At 38.5% G+C, this 12876-nt stretch overlaps 1 long non-coding RNA gene across 1 annotated transcript; it reads left to right on the top strand.

Annotated features, from left to right (window-relative positions):
- The first annotated feature begins 949 nt into the window (after positions 1-949).
- Positions 950-3920, top strand: LOC106094817 (uncharacterized). The gene is made up of 4 exons (XR_001222641.2): positions 950-1053; positions 1130-1306; positions 3028-3224; positions 3301-3920. It is a non-coding gene; the product is annotated as an uncharacterized LOC106094817 (long non-coding RNA).
- Positions 3921-12876: the final 8956 nt, after the last annotated feature.

Here is a 12876-nt window from a genome sequence, read left to right as displayed (position 1 = left end):
CAATTGAAGTTCACAAAAGTTCAAGCTCGCAATGTTGCAGCAGTTGTTGCCGATTCAAGAGATTCTCGCAAAATACAGGATATTAGCCAGTACCAGCAGGAGTCTCTTTTTCTACAAAATCAACAAAACTTACCACCTGTTAATCAACCAGATCCTGTTTCTACTGAAATTTCGATTCCTCAATGCCAAACTGCAGTTCGGAGATCAACACAAATGCGCAAAAAGCCTCAACACCTACTAGATTATGTTTCACCCTAACTCACATTGTGTAGAATTGAATTCTCAATTATTATTTTGAAATCAGTATATATATTTCTAATAAGCGGGGGAGAATTTTTTGTCCCCCTTTTATTTTACATTGGTATGGTAACACTTATATCGTTTATCTAAGCCGCTGAAATTTTCAATTGTTTCGCGAGCGAAATTTGTTTCCATAAAAAAAAAACACTTTTCTTTATATGCACATATTGTCTTCTCTATTTTATATAATTTTTCTCACATAAATAAAGAAAAACGAACCACTGAAACCAATAACACAAACAAAAATGATGCTGGCAATAGTTTTAAGTGTTGCCACTACAGTAGTTTTTTGCCATTTTCGTTGCTAGAAGCAGAGTACTACTTTTCCGCCTATTTTTAGCCCATGTTTCGCCGACGTTTTTATATGGAGTTTGACAGCACTCCGCCTGAAGAACTGAACAGAATACTCAGCTTAAGCTGTCATCTTATATGGAACATCTGTCGTCAGGATTGCCATATGTTTTTCACAAATTAGTGTGGCCACCCGCAGAAATCCTCTATTGTGAATGGCAAAATAAAAATAAAACCAATTATTTATAAAAATGCGTTCGCAAATCTTGATAAATATTATTTCCATTTTATTATTTATAAATTTTACGAATATTTCACTTTTCCTCGTATCGTTTTGACAGGTTGGCAAATGGTGTTACCAATTTATAACAAACAAACAGACTTGGATTGGAAACCTTTTTTGAGTTTTATTTCTGCCCAACACTGCTTTTCTATCCAGTACTGAAATAAAACACAACAATAGTAATTAAATAAAACACAGCTGATATAAGGATTTTTTTCATTTTATTTACTTGGTTCATGAATTTTGTTTTTTCAGAATTTATCTAAACAGTGTTAACAACCACATGCATACATAACTTTTGTAAATATTTTCGAAACTTATATAAAACGCTATGTTCACGACCGTCTGTGTATAACTTTATGTCATGACTACAAACGTCTATACCAGGATGTGGGAGTCTATGAAATGACCATCAAATATTTTGAGCCTCAGGTAAGTTTGCAGTCAAGGGCTGCATACCTTAATTCAATTCATTAAAATTCTGACACGTCTTTTATTTCACATATGTATCTAACGATCCATTATGAATCAGGCTACTATTTTTATACCCACCACCGAAGGATGTTCCGTTGGCAACACATCGAAATATCCATTTCCGACCCTATAAAGTATATATATTCTTGATCAGCGTAAAAATCTAAGACGATCTAGACATTTCCGTCCGTCTGTCTGTTGAAATCGCGCTACAGTCTTCAAAAATAGAGATATTGAGCTGAAATTTTGCACAGAGTCTTTTTTTCCATAAGCAGGTTAAGTTCGAAGATGAGCTATATCGGACTATATCTTGATATAGCCCCCATATAGACCGATCCGCCGATTTAGGGTCTTTGGCCCATAAAATCCACATTTATTAACCGATTTTTCTGAAATTTGACACAGTGAGTTGTGTTAGGCCCTTCGACATCTTTCGTCAATTTGGCTCAGATAGGTCCAGATTTGGATATAGCTGCCATATAGACCGATCCTCAGATTTAGGGTCTTTGGCCCATAAAATCCACATTTATTAACCGATTTTTCTGAAATTTGACACAGTGAGTTGTGTTAGGCTCTACGACATCCTTCGTCATTTTCGCCCAGATCGGTCCACATTTGGATATAGCTGCCATATAGACCGATTCTCCGATTTAGGGTTTTAGGCCCATAGAAGCCACATTTATTATCCGATTTTACTGAAATTTAAGACAGTGAGTTGTGTTAGGCCCCTCGACATCCTTCGTCAATTTGGTATTGATCGGTTCAGATTTGGATATAGCTGCCATATAGACCGATCCTCCGATTTGGGGTCTTAGGCCCATAAAAGCCACATTTATTATCCGATTTTGCTGAAATTTGGGACAGTGAGTTGTGTTAGGCCCTTCGACATCCTTTGTCAATTTGGCTCAAATCGGTCCAGATTTGGATATAGCTGTCATATAGACCGATCCTCCTATTTAGGGTCTAAGGCCCATAAAAGGCGCATTTATTGTCCGATGTCGCCGAAATTTGGGACATTGGGTTAGGTTCAACCTCTTGACATAGTTCTGAATTATGGTACAGATCGGTCAAGATTTGGATATAGCTGCCATATAGACCGATCTCTCGGTTTTAGGTTTTGGGGCCAGAAAAAGCGCGTTTATTGTCCGATGTCGCCACAATTTGGGACAGTGAATTGTGTTGGGCCCTTCGACATCATTTTTCAATTTCACTCAGGTCGATCAAGATTTGGATATAGCTGCCATATAGACCGATATCTCGATTTAAAGTCTTGGCCCCAAAAAAGACGCATTTATAATCCGATTTAACTGAAATTTGACTCATTGATTTATGTCAATGACTCATATTGTATACTGTTCAGATCGGTTTATTTTTAGATATAGCTAAAAGGACCAACATTTTGTTATACATAATTGAACAATGACTTGTACTTATTAGAATTTGGTCCAAATCGGATCATATTTCGATATAACTGCTATGAGACATAAGGCATGCAATTTTCGCTGGATTTTGATGAAAGGTGGTTTACATATATACCCGAGGTGGTGGGTATCCAAAGTTCGGCCCGGCCGAACTTAACGCCTTTTTACTTATTCTTCTTTCAAAGTTCTTTGTGTTTTTGACTTTCTTTTGTGTTATCCTTTTCTTCTGATTTTTTTTTTAACTTAAACCCGATCAAGTTAATTGTTATTGTCTAAAATGTTGGTGTCACATAATGGAATATCATAACTTCAGAGAGTCAGTTTTCAAAGCCCAGCTTCGTCTTAAATATGTTGCTAACAAACCCGACGAAATTGTGGTAAAATCAGAGATGCTCGAAATTGATGACTACACAATAATGAGAACCAAGACAAATATTCCCAAGAATACTGCTAAGGTGACAGAAAACGCCCATTACGTTCTTCCAACTAGCAACTGCGAGACATTCCTTATACACTCTAATTTCATTGCAGAAGAGGCTACGAGTTCTACGAAAATGCAATCAACCAAATGACCTCCCAGTCTCCGAAAAAGTTGCCAATCCAAATAGAAAATTTTTCAAATTAACCGCCGCAAAAAGTACGATGAACTCATAGCCCAATCTAGGCAAACTTTAAAATGTGAAATCTGTCCCAAGATTCGTTCGTCTTTTACAATATTAAAGCTTCATTTTCGGGTTGAACATCCCGATGATAAATTCTCTATAGCTTGCTGTGAACGGATGTTCTATCTGCGTTCCCGTCTGGAAGAACACCTTCGATTGCACAGTAACGATCCGTTTAGGTGTCATAAATGCAATAAATGTTTAGCACCAGATCGAAAATCAAGCAATACTAAATCTACTGATAACTCTGAAGAGACTCGTCGATGTTCTTACAATAATACCACCATTTCGGAAACAGAGCATAGCCTTAGTAACAATGAGAACAGTTTGGATGACCATGTGACAACGCGCTCTGGAGATGATGAACATGAACGCCCTCATTGCCCAAATACTTTAAAAAATAATCCTGCTAAAAAAAGATGCCTAGAAAAGGAGAAAGACCACAAATCTTTTGAACAAACAACAAATATAAAACAAGAAAGAGAAGAACCACCGCTGAAAATTTTTTCTGATGTTCTCGCCAGGATTCGAACCTCTGCGCTATGGTGGCCGTCACACTTCAAATTATGCTATTGTTAAAGTTGCACACATTGTGTGATACGAATAAAAACAAGTAAAAGCGTACTAAGTTCGGCCGGGCCGAATTTTATATACCCTCCACCATGGATCGCATTTGTCGAGTCCTTTTTCCGGCATCTCTTCTTAGGCAAAAAAAGGATATAAGAAAAGAGTTGCTCTGCTATTAAAACGATATCAAGATATGGTCCGGTTCGGACCACAATTAAATTATATGTTGGGGACCTGTGTAAAATTTCAGCCAATTCGTATAAGAATTGCGCCCATTGGGGGCTCAAGAAGTAAAATAGAGAGATCGATTTATATGGGAGCTTTATCGGGCTATAGACCGATTCAGACCATAATAAACACGTTTGTTGATGGTCATGAGAGGATCCGTCGTACAAAATTTCAGACATATCGGATAATAATTGCGACCTCTAGGGGTCAAGAAGTCAAGATCCCAGATCGGTTTATATTGCCGCTATATCAGGTTATTAACCGATTTCAACCTTATTTGACACAGTTGTTGAAAGTAAAAATAAAATACGTCATGCAAAATTTCATTCAAATCGGATAAGAATTGTGCCCTCTAGAGGCTCAAGAAGTCAAGACCCAAGATCGGTTTATATGGCAGCTATATCAGGTTATGGGCGGATTCGAACCATACTTGTCACAGATGTTGGGTATCATAACAAAACATGTCGTGCGAAATTCCATTCCAATCAGATAAGAATTGCGCACTCTAGAGGCTCAAGAAGTCAAGACCCAAGATCGGTTTATATGGCAGCTATATCAGGTTATAGACCGATTAGAACCATACTTGGCACAGTTGTTGGATATCATAACAAAACACGTCGTGCAAAATGTCATTCCAATCGGGTAAGAATTGCGCACTCTAGAGGCTCAAGAAGTCAAGACCCCAGATCGGTTTATATGGCAGCTATATCAGGTTATGGACCGATTTGAAGTATACTTGGCACAGTTGTTGGATATCATAACAAAACACGTCGTGCAAAATTTCATCCCAATCGGATAAGAATTGCGCACTCTAGAGGCTCAAGAAGTCAAGACCCAAGATCGGTTTATATGGCAGCTATAACAAAACATGGACCGATATGGCCCATTTACAATACCAACCGACCTACTCTAATAAGAAGTATTTGTGCAAAATTTCAAGCGGCTAGCTTTACTCCTTCGGAAGTTAGCGTGCTTTCGACAGACAGACGGACGGACGGACGGACGGACGGACAGACAGACGGACATGGCTAGATCGACATAAAATGTCGCGACGATCAAGAATATATATACTTTATGGGGTCTCAGACGAATATTTCGAGTAGTTACAAACAGAATGACGAAATTAGTATACCCCCCATCTTATGGTGGAGGGTATAATAACACATGAAAATCACTTTTTATAATAGTACTGTTATTTTTATACCCTCCACCATAGAATGGGGGTATACTAATTTCGTCATTCTGTTTGAAACTACTCGAAATACTCGTCTGAGACCCCATAAAGTATATATAATCTTGATCGTCGCGACATTTTATGTCGATCTAGCCATGTCCGTCCGTCCGTCTGTCTGTCGGGTCTTGACTTCTTGAGCCTCTAGAGGGCGCAATTCTTATCCGATTTGAATGAATTTTGCACGTAGTATTTTGTTATGATACCCAACAACTGTGCCAAGTATGGTTCAAATCGGTTAATAACCTGATATAGCTGTCGTATAAATAGATCTGGGGACTTGACTTCTTGAGCTTCTAGAGGGCGCAATTCCTATTCGATTTGGCTGAAATTTTGCCGTATTTTGACGTATTTTATTATTACTTTCAACAACTGTGTCAAATAAGGTTCAAATCGGTTTATAACCTGATATGGCTGCCATATAAACCGATCTGGGATTTTGACTTCTTGAGCCTCTAGAGGTCGCAATTATTATCCGATTTGCCTGAAATTTTGTACGACGGATTCCCTCATGACCATCAACATACGTGTTTATTATGGTCTGAATCGGTCAATAGCCCGATATAGCTCCCATATAAATCGATCTCTCTATTTTACTTCTTGAGCCCCCAAAGGTCGCAATTCTTTTTCGAATTGGCTGACATTTTACACAGGTCTCCAACATACAATTTAACTGTTGTCCAAACCGGACCATATCTTGATATCGCTCTAATAGCAGAGCAAATCTTTTCTTATATCCTTTTTTTGCCTAAGAAGAGATGCCGGGAAAAGAACTCGACAAATGCGATCCATGGTGGAGGGTATATAAGATTCGGCCCGGCCGAACTTAGCACGCTTTTACTTTACTCCGCTGCGCCTTCTTGTACTTTATATGGAACAAAAGTTTCTTAGGAATATTTATTTTCGAAGATCTTTTAGTGAAATACCATGCTAACTTGACTAGGAGTTTAACAATATAACTTCCTTTATCTGAATCCCATATGATCTTAATCGGTCTACGAATTTAAGTTTGGATGTAAGGTGTACTCCATTCTTAAAATACTTTATTTCAGCCCGATATTCTCATGATTTCTGATTTAGTGGTGTTTTCGAGGGGAGGTGGTGCCCCAGATACTTGGCCCTGAGAAAATATCAGCATCGTGCTCTTCTCTTAAATACCATTTATTTAAACCCCATATTGCCATTAGCTTAAGAGAAGTTTACAGGATGAGGCGTCCAAAACACATGGCCACAAAATAGGTTATCAAATTCGTTTTCTAATATCAAATACCTTTCATTTGAGCCACATATTGGCATGGTCGACATGGTCGTCAAATTCATATTCTACTCCCAAATACCTTTATTTGAGCCCCATATTGCGATGGTCAGTAAAAAATTGCTGTTTGTGGGGTATTTTGGAAAAGGGGTAGACTCCAGAAAATTGGTCCCGAAAATGGGTATCAATTCTTGCTCTACCCCCAATACCTTTAATTTAAGTTCCACATTGACATGGTCGATAAATATGCCCGATTAAGTGGTGTTTTGGGGATTGGGGTGGTCCTCTAAACACTAAGCCCGGAAAATAGATCAGCAACGTACTCTATTCTCATATATCATTTATTTGAACCCCATATTGCCATTGTCCTCAAAATTGGATATCAAATTCGTTTTCTAATCTCATTTAAACACCTAATTGCAAAAGTCAGCAAATATCTCCGGTTTGGGGTATTGGCCCTAAAAACTATGTATATTTAGCTGCACTCTCTTTAGGACCCAAATTGTCTTTGTGAGCAAATACATCCTATTTGGGGGTTGTTATGGTGGTGGGACGTCCGCTAGACAGTTGGCCCCTAATGTTGATATCACATACGTGGTCTACTCCCACATACCTATAATTTGAGCCCCATATTTCCATAGTCGGCAAAAATGAACGGCTTGGGGGTTGGCAGTCCCTAGGTACCCCATCCAAATTTCGGATGGGGTACATAGGGGGCTGCCCCACCCTAAAACCTACCAAACATATATTTAGGCCAATCACGAAAATATGGGACTTAAATTAAAGGTGTTTAGGATACGAAAACGTATCTGATATCCAATTGTCGGACCAAGTGCTAGGGGGACCACCCCAACCCCAAACACCCCTCAATCGGACATGTTTACCGACCATGGCAATATGGGACTTAAATGAAATGTATTTGCGAGTAGAATACGTATCTGATATCCAAATGTGGGACCACGTTTCTGGGGGTCCACCCCTTCCCCAAAACACCCCCCAAACTGGACTTAATTACTGACCATGGGAATATGGGGCTTAAATAAACGGTATTTGAATGTGGAATTCGAATCTGATATCCAAATATGGAACCAAGTGTTTGGGGGGGCGCCTCTCACCAAAAAACCCCCAAAGGCGACAAATATACGATCATATCAATATGGCGCAAATGAAAGGTCTTTGGGAGTAAAGGACGAATTTGATATCAATATTCGGGAAAAGTGTCTATGGGTCCACCCTACGATCACAACATCACCCAAATAGTAATTATTTTCTGACTATTACAATATGAGGCTCAAATAAGAGGGTTTTTAAAGTGGAATGCGAATCCGATATATATTTTGAAGGCCAACTCAACTTGGTGTCACAGATTATAGAAGGAGCGCAGAAGATCGAGGGCGCATGGAACGCTATTTGACGTTCGGTTAATGGGACAAATGTTCTGTCATAGCCAACGTGGTTCAATCAAGAAATTGTAGATTCAAAAAAAAAAAATTCGCTGAAATCGGACCTATAAACGAATTTGTATAATTGATTAATAAGTTTGTAATTTACATTGTTTATTTGTCCATAAGCAGGTTCGAAGATGGGCTATATCCGAAGATAGGCTAGACCGATCCGCTGATTTAGTCTAGGCCCATTTTTTATCCGATTTTGCTGAAATTTTGGACAGTGAGTTGTGTTATGCCCCTCGACATAGTTATACAAAAAGGCACAGATCGGTTCAGATTTGGATATAGCTGCTATATAGACCGATCTCTCGATTTAAGGTCTTGGGCCCATAAAAGGTGAATTTATAGTCCGATGTCGTCAAAATTTGCGACAGTGAGTTGTGTTAAGCCACTCAACATCTTCCTGCAAAATGGCGCAGATCTGTCAAGATTTGGATATAGCTGCCGGTCTTTCGATTTAAGGTTTTGAACCCATAAAAGGCGCTTTTATTGTCCGATTTCGCCGAAATATTGGACAGAGATTTGTGTAAGGCCCTTTGACAGCCCTCTTTAGACCGATCTCTCGATAAAAAGCACATTGATAAACCGATTTCGTTGAAATTTGGTACAGTGACTTATGTTAGGATTTTCCACATCCGTTTCGCATATGGTCCAGATCGGTCTATATTTGGATATGGCTACCAAAAAGACCAATATTTTGTTCTACAAAATTGAACACTGATTTGTTCTTATTAGACCTCTCAACATTCGTGTCGAATTTGATCCAAATCGGACCATATTTCGATAAAATTGCTATTAGGGCATTAATTATGCATATTCACCGGATAATGACGAAAGGTGGTTTACATAACCCGAGGTGGTGAGTATCCAACGCCTTTTTACTTGTTTTTTAATTTATATTTTCCTAAAGAAAGAAGAAACAAATAAGAGCGTGCTAAGTTCGGCCGGGCAGAATCTTATATACCCTCCACCATTGATTCTAAATCGGTGAAAGAGGCTTAAGGCTCTCCACCATCATTTCTGTGTACGCTGGAAGGAAGAACACCTTAAGGAACTAGATAGGTGTCACAAATAAAAAAGAAAAACGAACAACTTGAAGGAGGACATGCTGTCGACATCTTTAAAGAGAATTTACCACCAAACTGCTGGCGATTTATCAGAATGACAAAGGAACGTCCGGGATCTGAAAAAAGGGTCCGAGTTGCTGAGGTCTTTACCGAAAAGGGTACAATAACTCGACTAGTCACCAAGTTAGTTGTTCTTCATTTCGAAGCCAAATCTCCATAATTGCACTTGCTTGACAGATTTTTTTAAATTTTTCGATAAAATTTTTGTCATTTACAATTTACAAAAAATTTATTCATTCAATAATTTTTTTAATTGAATCTGAAGTTTATTTTTTTTTCAATTACCATCGTGATTGAACTTATTGAAAATTTCTATTAAAATATTCATTGATTCAATAATTTTTTATATGGACCATAAAAATTTTTATATATAAAATGTATATATATATATAAAATTTTATATATAAAATGTGATTGTAATTTTAATCTTTTAAAATTAAACAATAACGGTCAAGACTAGAAACTTTTTTTCTTTTTGTCACTCAATTCTTTCGCCAATTCATTGAAAACAGCTGATTTTATAGAGAGAAAACAGCTGAGTTGGCGAACGAAACGAGTGACAAAAAATTTTAGTGGTCTAGGCAGTAAGTTCTTTGAATAATTTTTTAATGGAATCGGAAACACTTTAGGACCCAACAGCACTGTTATGTCTGTCAGTTTATATAAATACTCTTTAGTTTTTATAAATACTCTTTACATATAGAAGATGAAACTCCCCCACAAACACTCTTTTTTTTAAATATCAAGGCGCAATTCTAATCTTACTAATGACCAAAATATGCATATTAATGGAAACAAGTAAAAGCGTGCTAAGTTCGGCCGGGCCGAATCTTATATACCCTTCACCATGGATCGCATTTGTCGAGTTCTTTTCCCGGCATCTCTTCTTAGGCAAAAACAAGTAAAAGCGTGCTAAGTTCGGCCGGGCCGAATCTTATATACCCTCCACCGTGGATCGCATTTGTCGAGTTCTTTTCCCGACATCTCTTCTTAGGCAAAAAAGGATATAAGAAAAGAGTTGCTCTACTATTAAAACGATATCAAGATATGGTCCGGTTCGGACCACAATTAAATTATATGTTGGAGACCTGTGTAAAATTTCAGCCAATTCGTATAAGAATTGCGCCCATTGGGGCTCACGAAGTAAAATAGAGAGAACAATTTATATGGGATCTGTATCGGGCTATAGACCGATTCAGACCATAATAAACACGTTTGTTGATGGTCATGAGAGGATCCGTCGTACAAAATTTCAGGCATATCGGATAATAATTTCGACCTCTAAGGGTCAAGAAGTCAAGATCCCAGATCGGTTTATATGGCAGCCATATCAGGTTATGAACCGACTTGTACTTTATTTGACACAGTTGTTGAAAGTAAAAATAAAATACGTCATGCAAAATTTCAGCCAAATCGGATAGGAATTGCGCCCTCTAAAATCTCAAGAAGTCAAATCCCCAGATCTGTTTATATGACAGCTATATCAGGTTATGGACCGATTTCAACCATACTTGGCACAGTTGTTGGATATCATAACAAAACACGTCGTGCAAAATTTCATTCTGATCGGATAAGAATTGCGCACGCTAGAGGCTCAAGAAGTCAAGACCCAAGATCGGTTTATATGGCAGCTATATCAGGTTATGGACCGATTTGAACTATACTTGGCGCAGTTGTTGGATATCATAAGAAAACACGTCTTGCAAAATTTCATTCCAATCGGATAAGAATTGCGCACTCTAGAGGCTCAAGAAGTCAAGACCCAAGATCGGTTTATATGGCAGCTATATCAGGTTATGGACCGATTTGAACCATACTTGGCACAATTGGTGGATATAATAACAAAACACGTCGTGCGAAATTTCATTCTGATCGGATAAGAATTGCGCACGCTAGAGGCTCAAGAAGTCAAGACCCAAGATCGGTTTATATGGCAGCTATATCAGGTTATGGACCGATTTGAACTATATTTGGCGCAGTTGTTGGATATCATAACAAAACACGTCGTGCAAAATTTCATTTCAATCGGATAAGAATTGCGCACTCTAGAGGATCAAGAAGTCAAGACCCAAGATCGGTTTATATGGCAGCTATATCAAAACATGGACCGATATGGCCCATTTACAATACCAACCGACCTACACTAATAAGAAGTATTTGTGCAAAATTTCAAGCGGCTAGCTTTACTCCTTCTGAAGTTAGCGTGCTTTCGACAGACAGACGGACGGACGGACGGACAGACGGACGGACGGACGGACGGACAGACGGACGGACATGGCTAGATCGACATAAAATGTCACGACGATCAAGAATATATATACTTTATGGGGTCTCAGACGAATATTTCGAGTAGTTACAAACAGAATGACGAAATTAGTATACCCCCCATCTTATGGTGGAGGGTATAAAAAGGCTATAAGAAAAGATTTGCTCTGCTATTAGAGCGATATTAAGATATGGTCCGGATTGGACCACAATTAAATTATATTTATGTTGGAGACCTGTGTAAAATGTCAGCCAATTCGAGTAAGAATTGCGCTCTTTGTGGCCTCAAGAAGTAAAATAGAGAGACCGATTTATATGGTAGCTGTATCAGGCTATAGACCGATTCAGACCATTATAAACACGTATGTTTATGGTCATGAGAGAATCCGTCGTACAAAATTTCAGGCAAATCGGATAATAATTGTGACCTCTAGAGGCTCAAGAAGTCAAGAGCCCAGATCGGTTTATATGGCAGCTATATCAGGTTATGAACCGACTTGAACTTTATTTGACATAGTTGTTGAAAGTAACAATAAACAAGTAAAAGCGTGCTAAGTTCGGCCGGGCCGAATCTTATATACCCTCCACCGTGGATCGCATTTGTCGAGTTCTTTTCCCGGCATCTCTTCTTAGGCAAAAAAGGATATAAGAAAAGAGTTGCTCTACTATTAAAACGATATCAAGATATGGTCCGGTTCGGACCACAATTAAATTATATGTTGGAGACCTGTGTAAAATTTCAGCCAATTCGTATAAGAATTGCGCCCATTGGGGCTCACGAAGTAAAATAGAGAGAACAATTTATATGGGATCTGTATCGGGCTATAGACCGATTCAGACCATAATAAACACGTTTGTTGATGGTCATGAGAGGATCCGTCGTACAAAATTTCAGGCATATCGGATAATAATTTCGACCTCTAAGGGTCAAGAAGTCAAGATCCCAGATCGGTTTATATGGCAGCCATATCAGGTATGAACCGACTTGTACTTTATTTGACACCGTTGTTGAAAGTAAAAATAAAATACGTCATGCAAAATTTCAGCCAAATCGGATAGGAATTGCGCCCTCTAAAATCTCAAGAAGTCAAATCCCCAGATCTGTTTATATGACAGCTATATCAGGTTATGGACCGATTTCAACCATACTTGGCACAGTTGTTGGATATCATAACAAAACACGTCGTGCAAAATTTCATTCTGATCGGATAAGAATTGCGCACGCTAGAGGCTCAAGAAGTCAAGACCCAAGATCGGTTTATATGGCAGCTATATCAGGTTATGGACCGATTTGAACTATACTTGGCGCAGTTGTTGGATATCA

Source organism: Stomoxys calcitrans, chromosome 1 (assembly GCF_963082655.1).
Source record: "Stomoxys calcitrans chromosome 1, idStoCalc2.1, whole genome shotgun sequence".
NCBI classification, from domain to species: domain Eukaryota; kingdom Metazoa; phylum Arthropoda; class Insecta; order Diptera; family Muscidae; genus Stomoxys; species Stomoxys calcitrans.
This window is presented reverse-complemented; position numbering and strand designations above follow the sequence as displayed.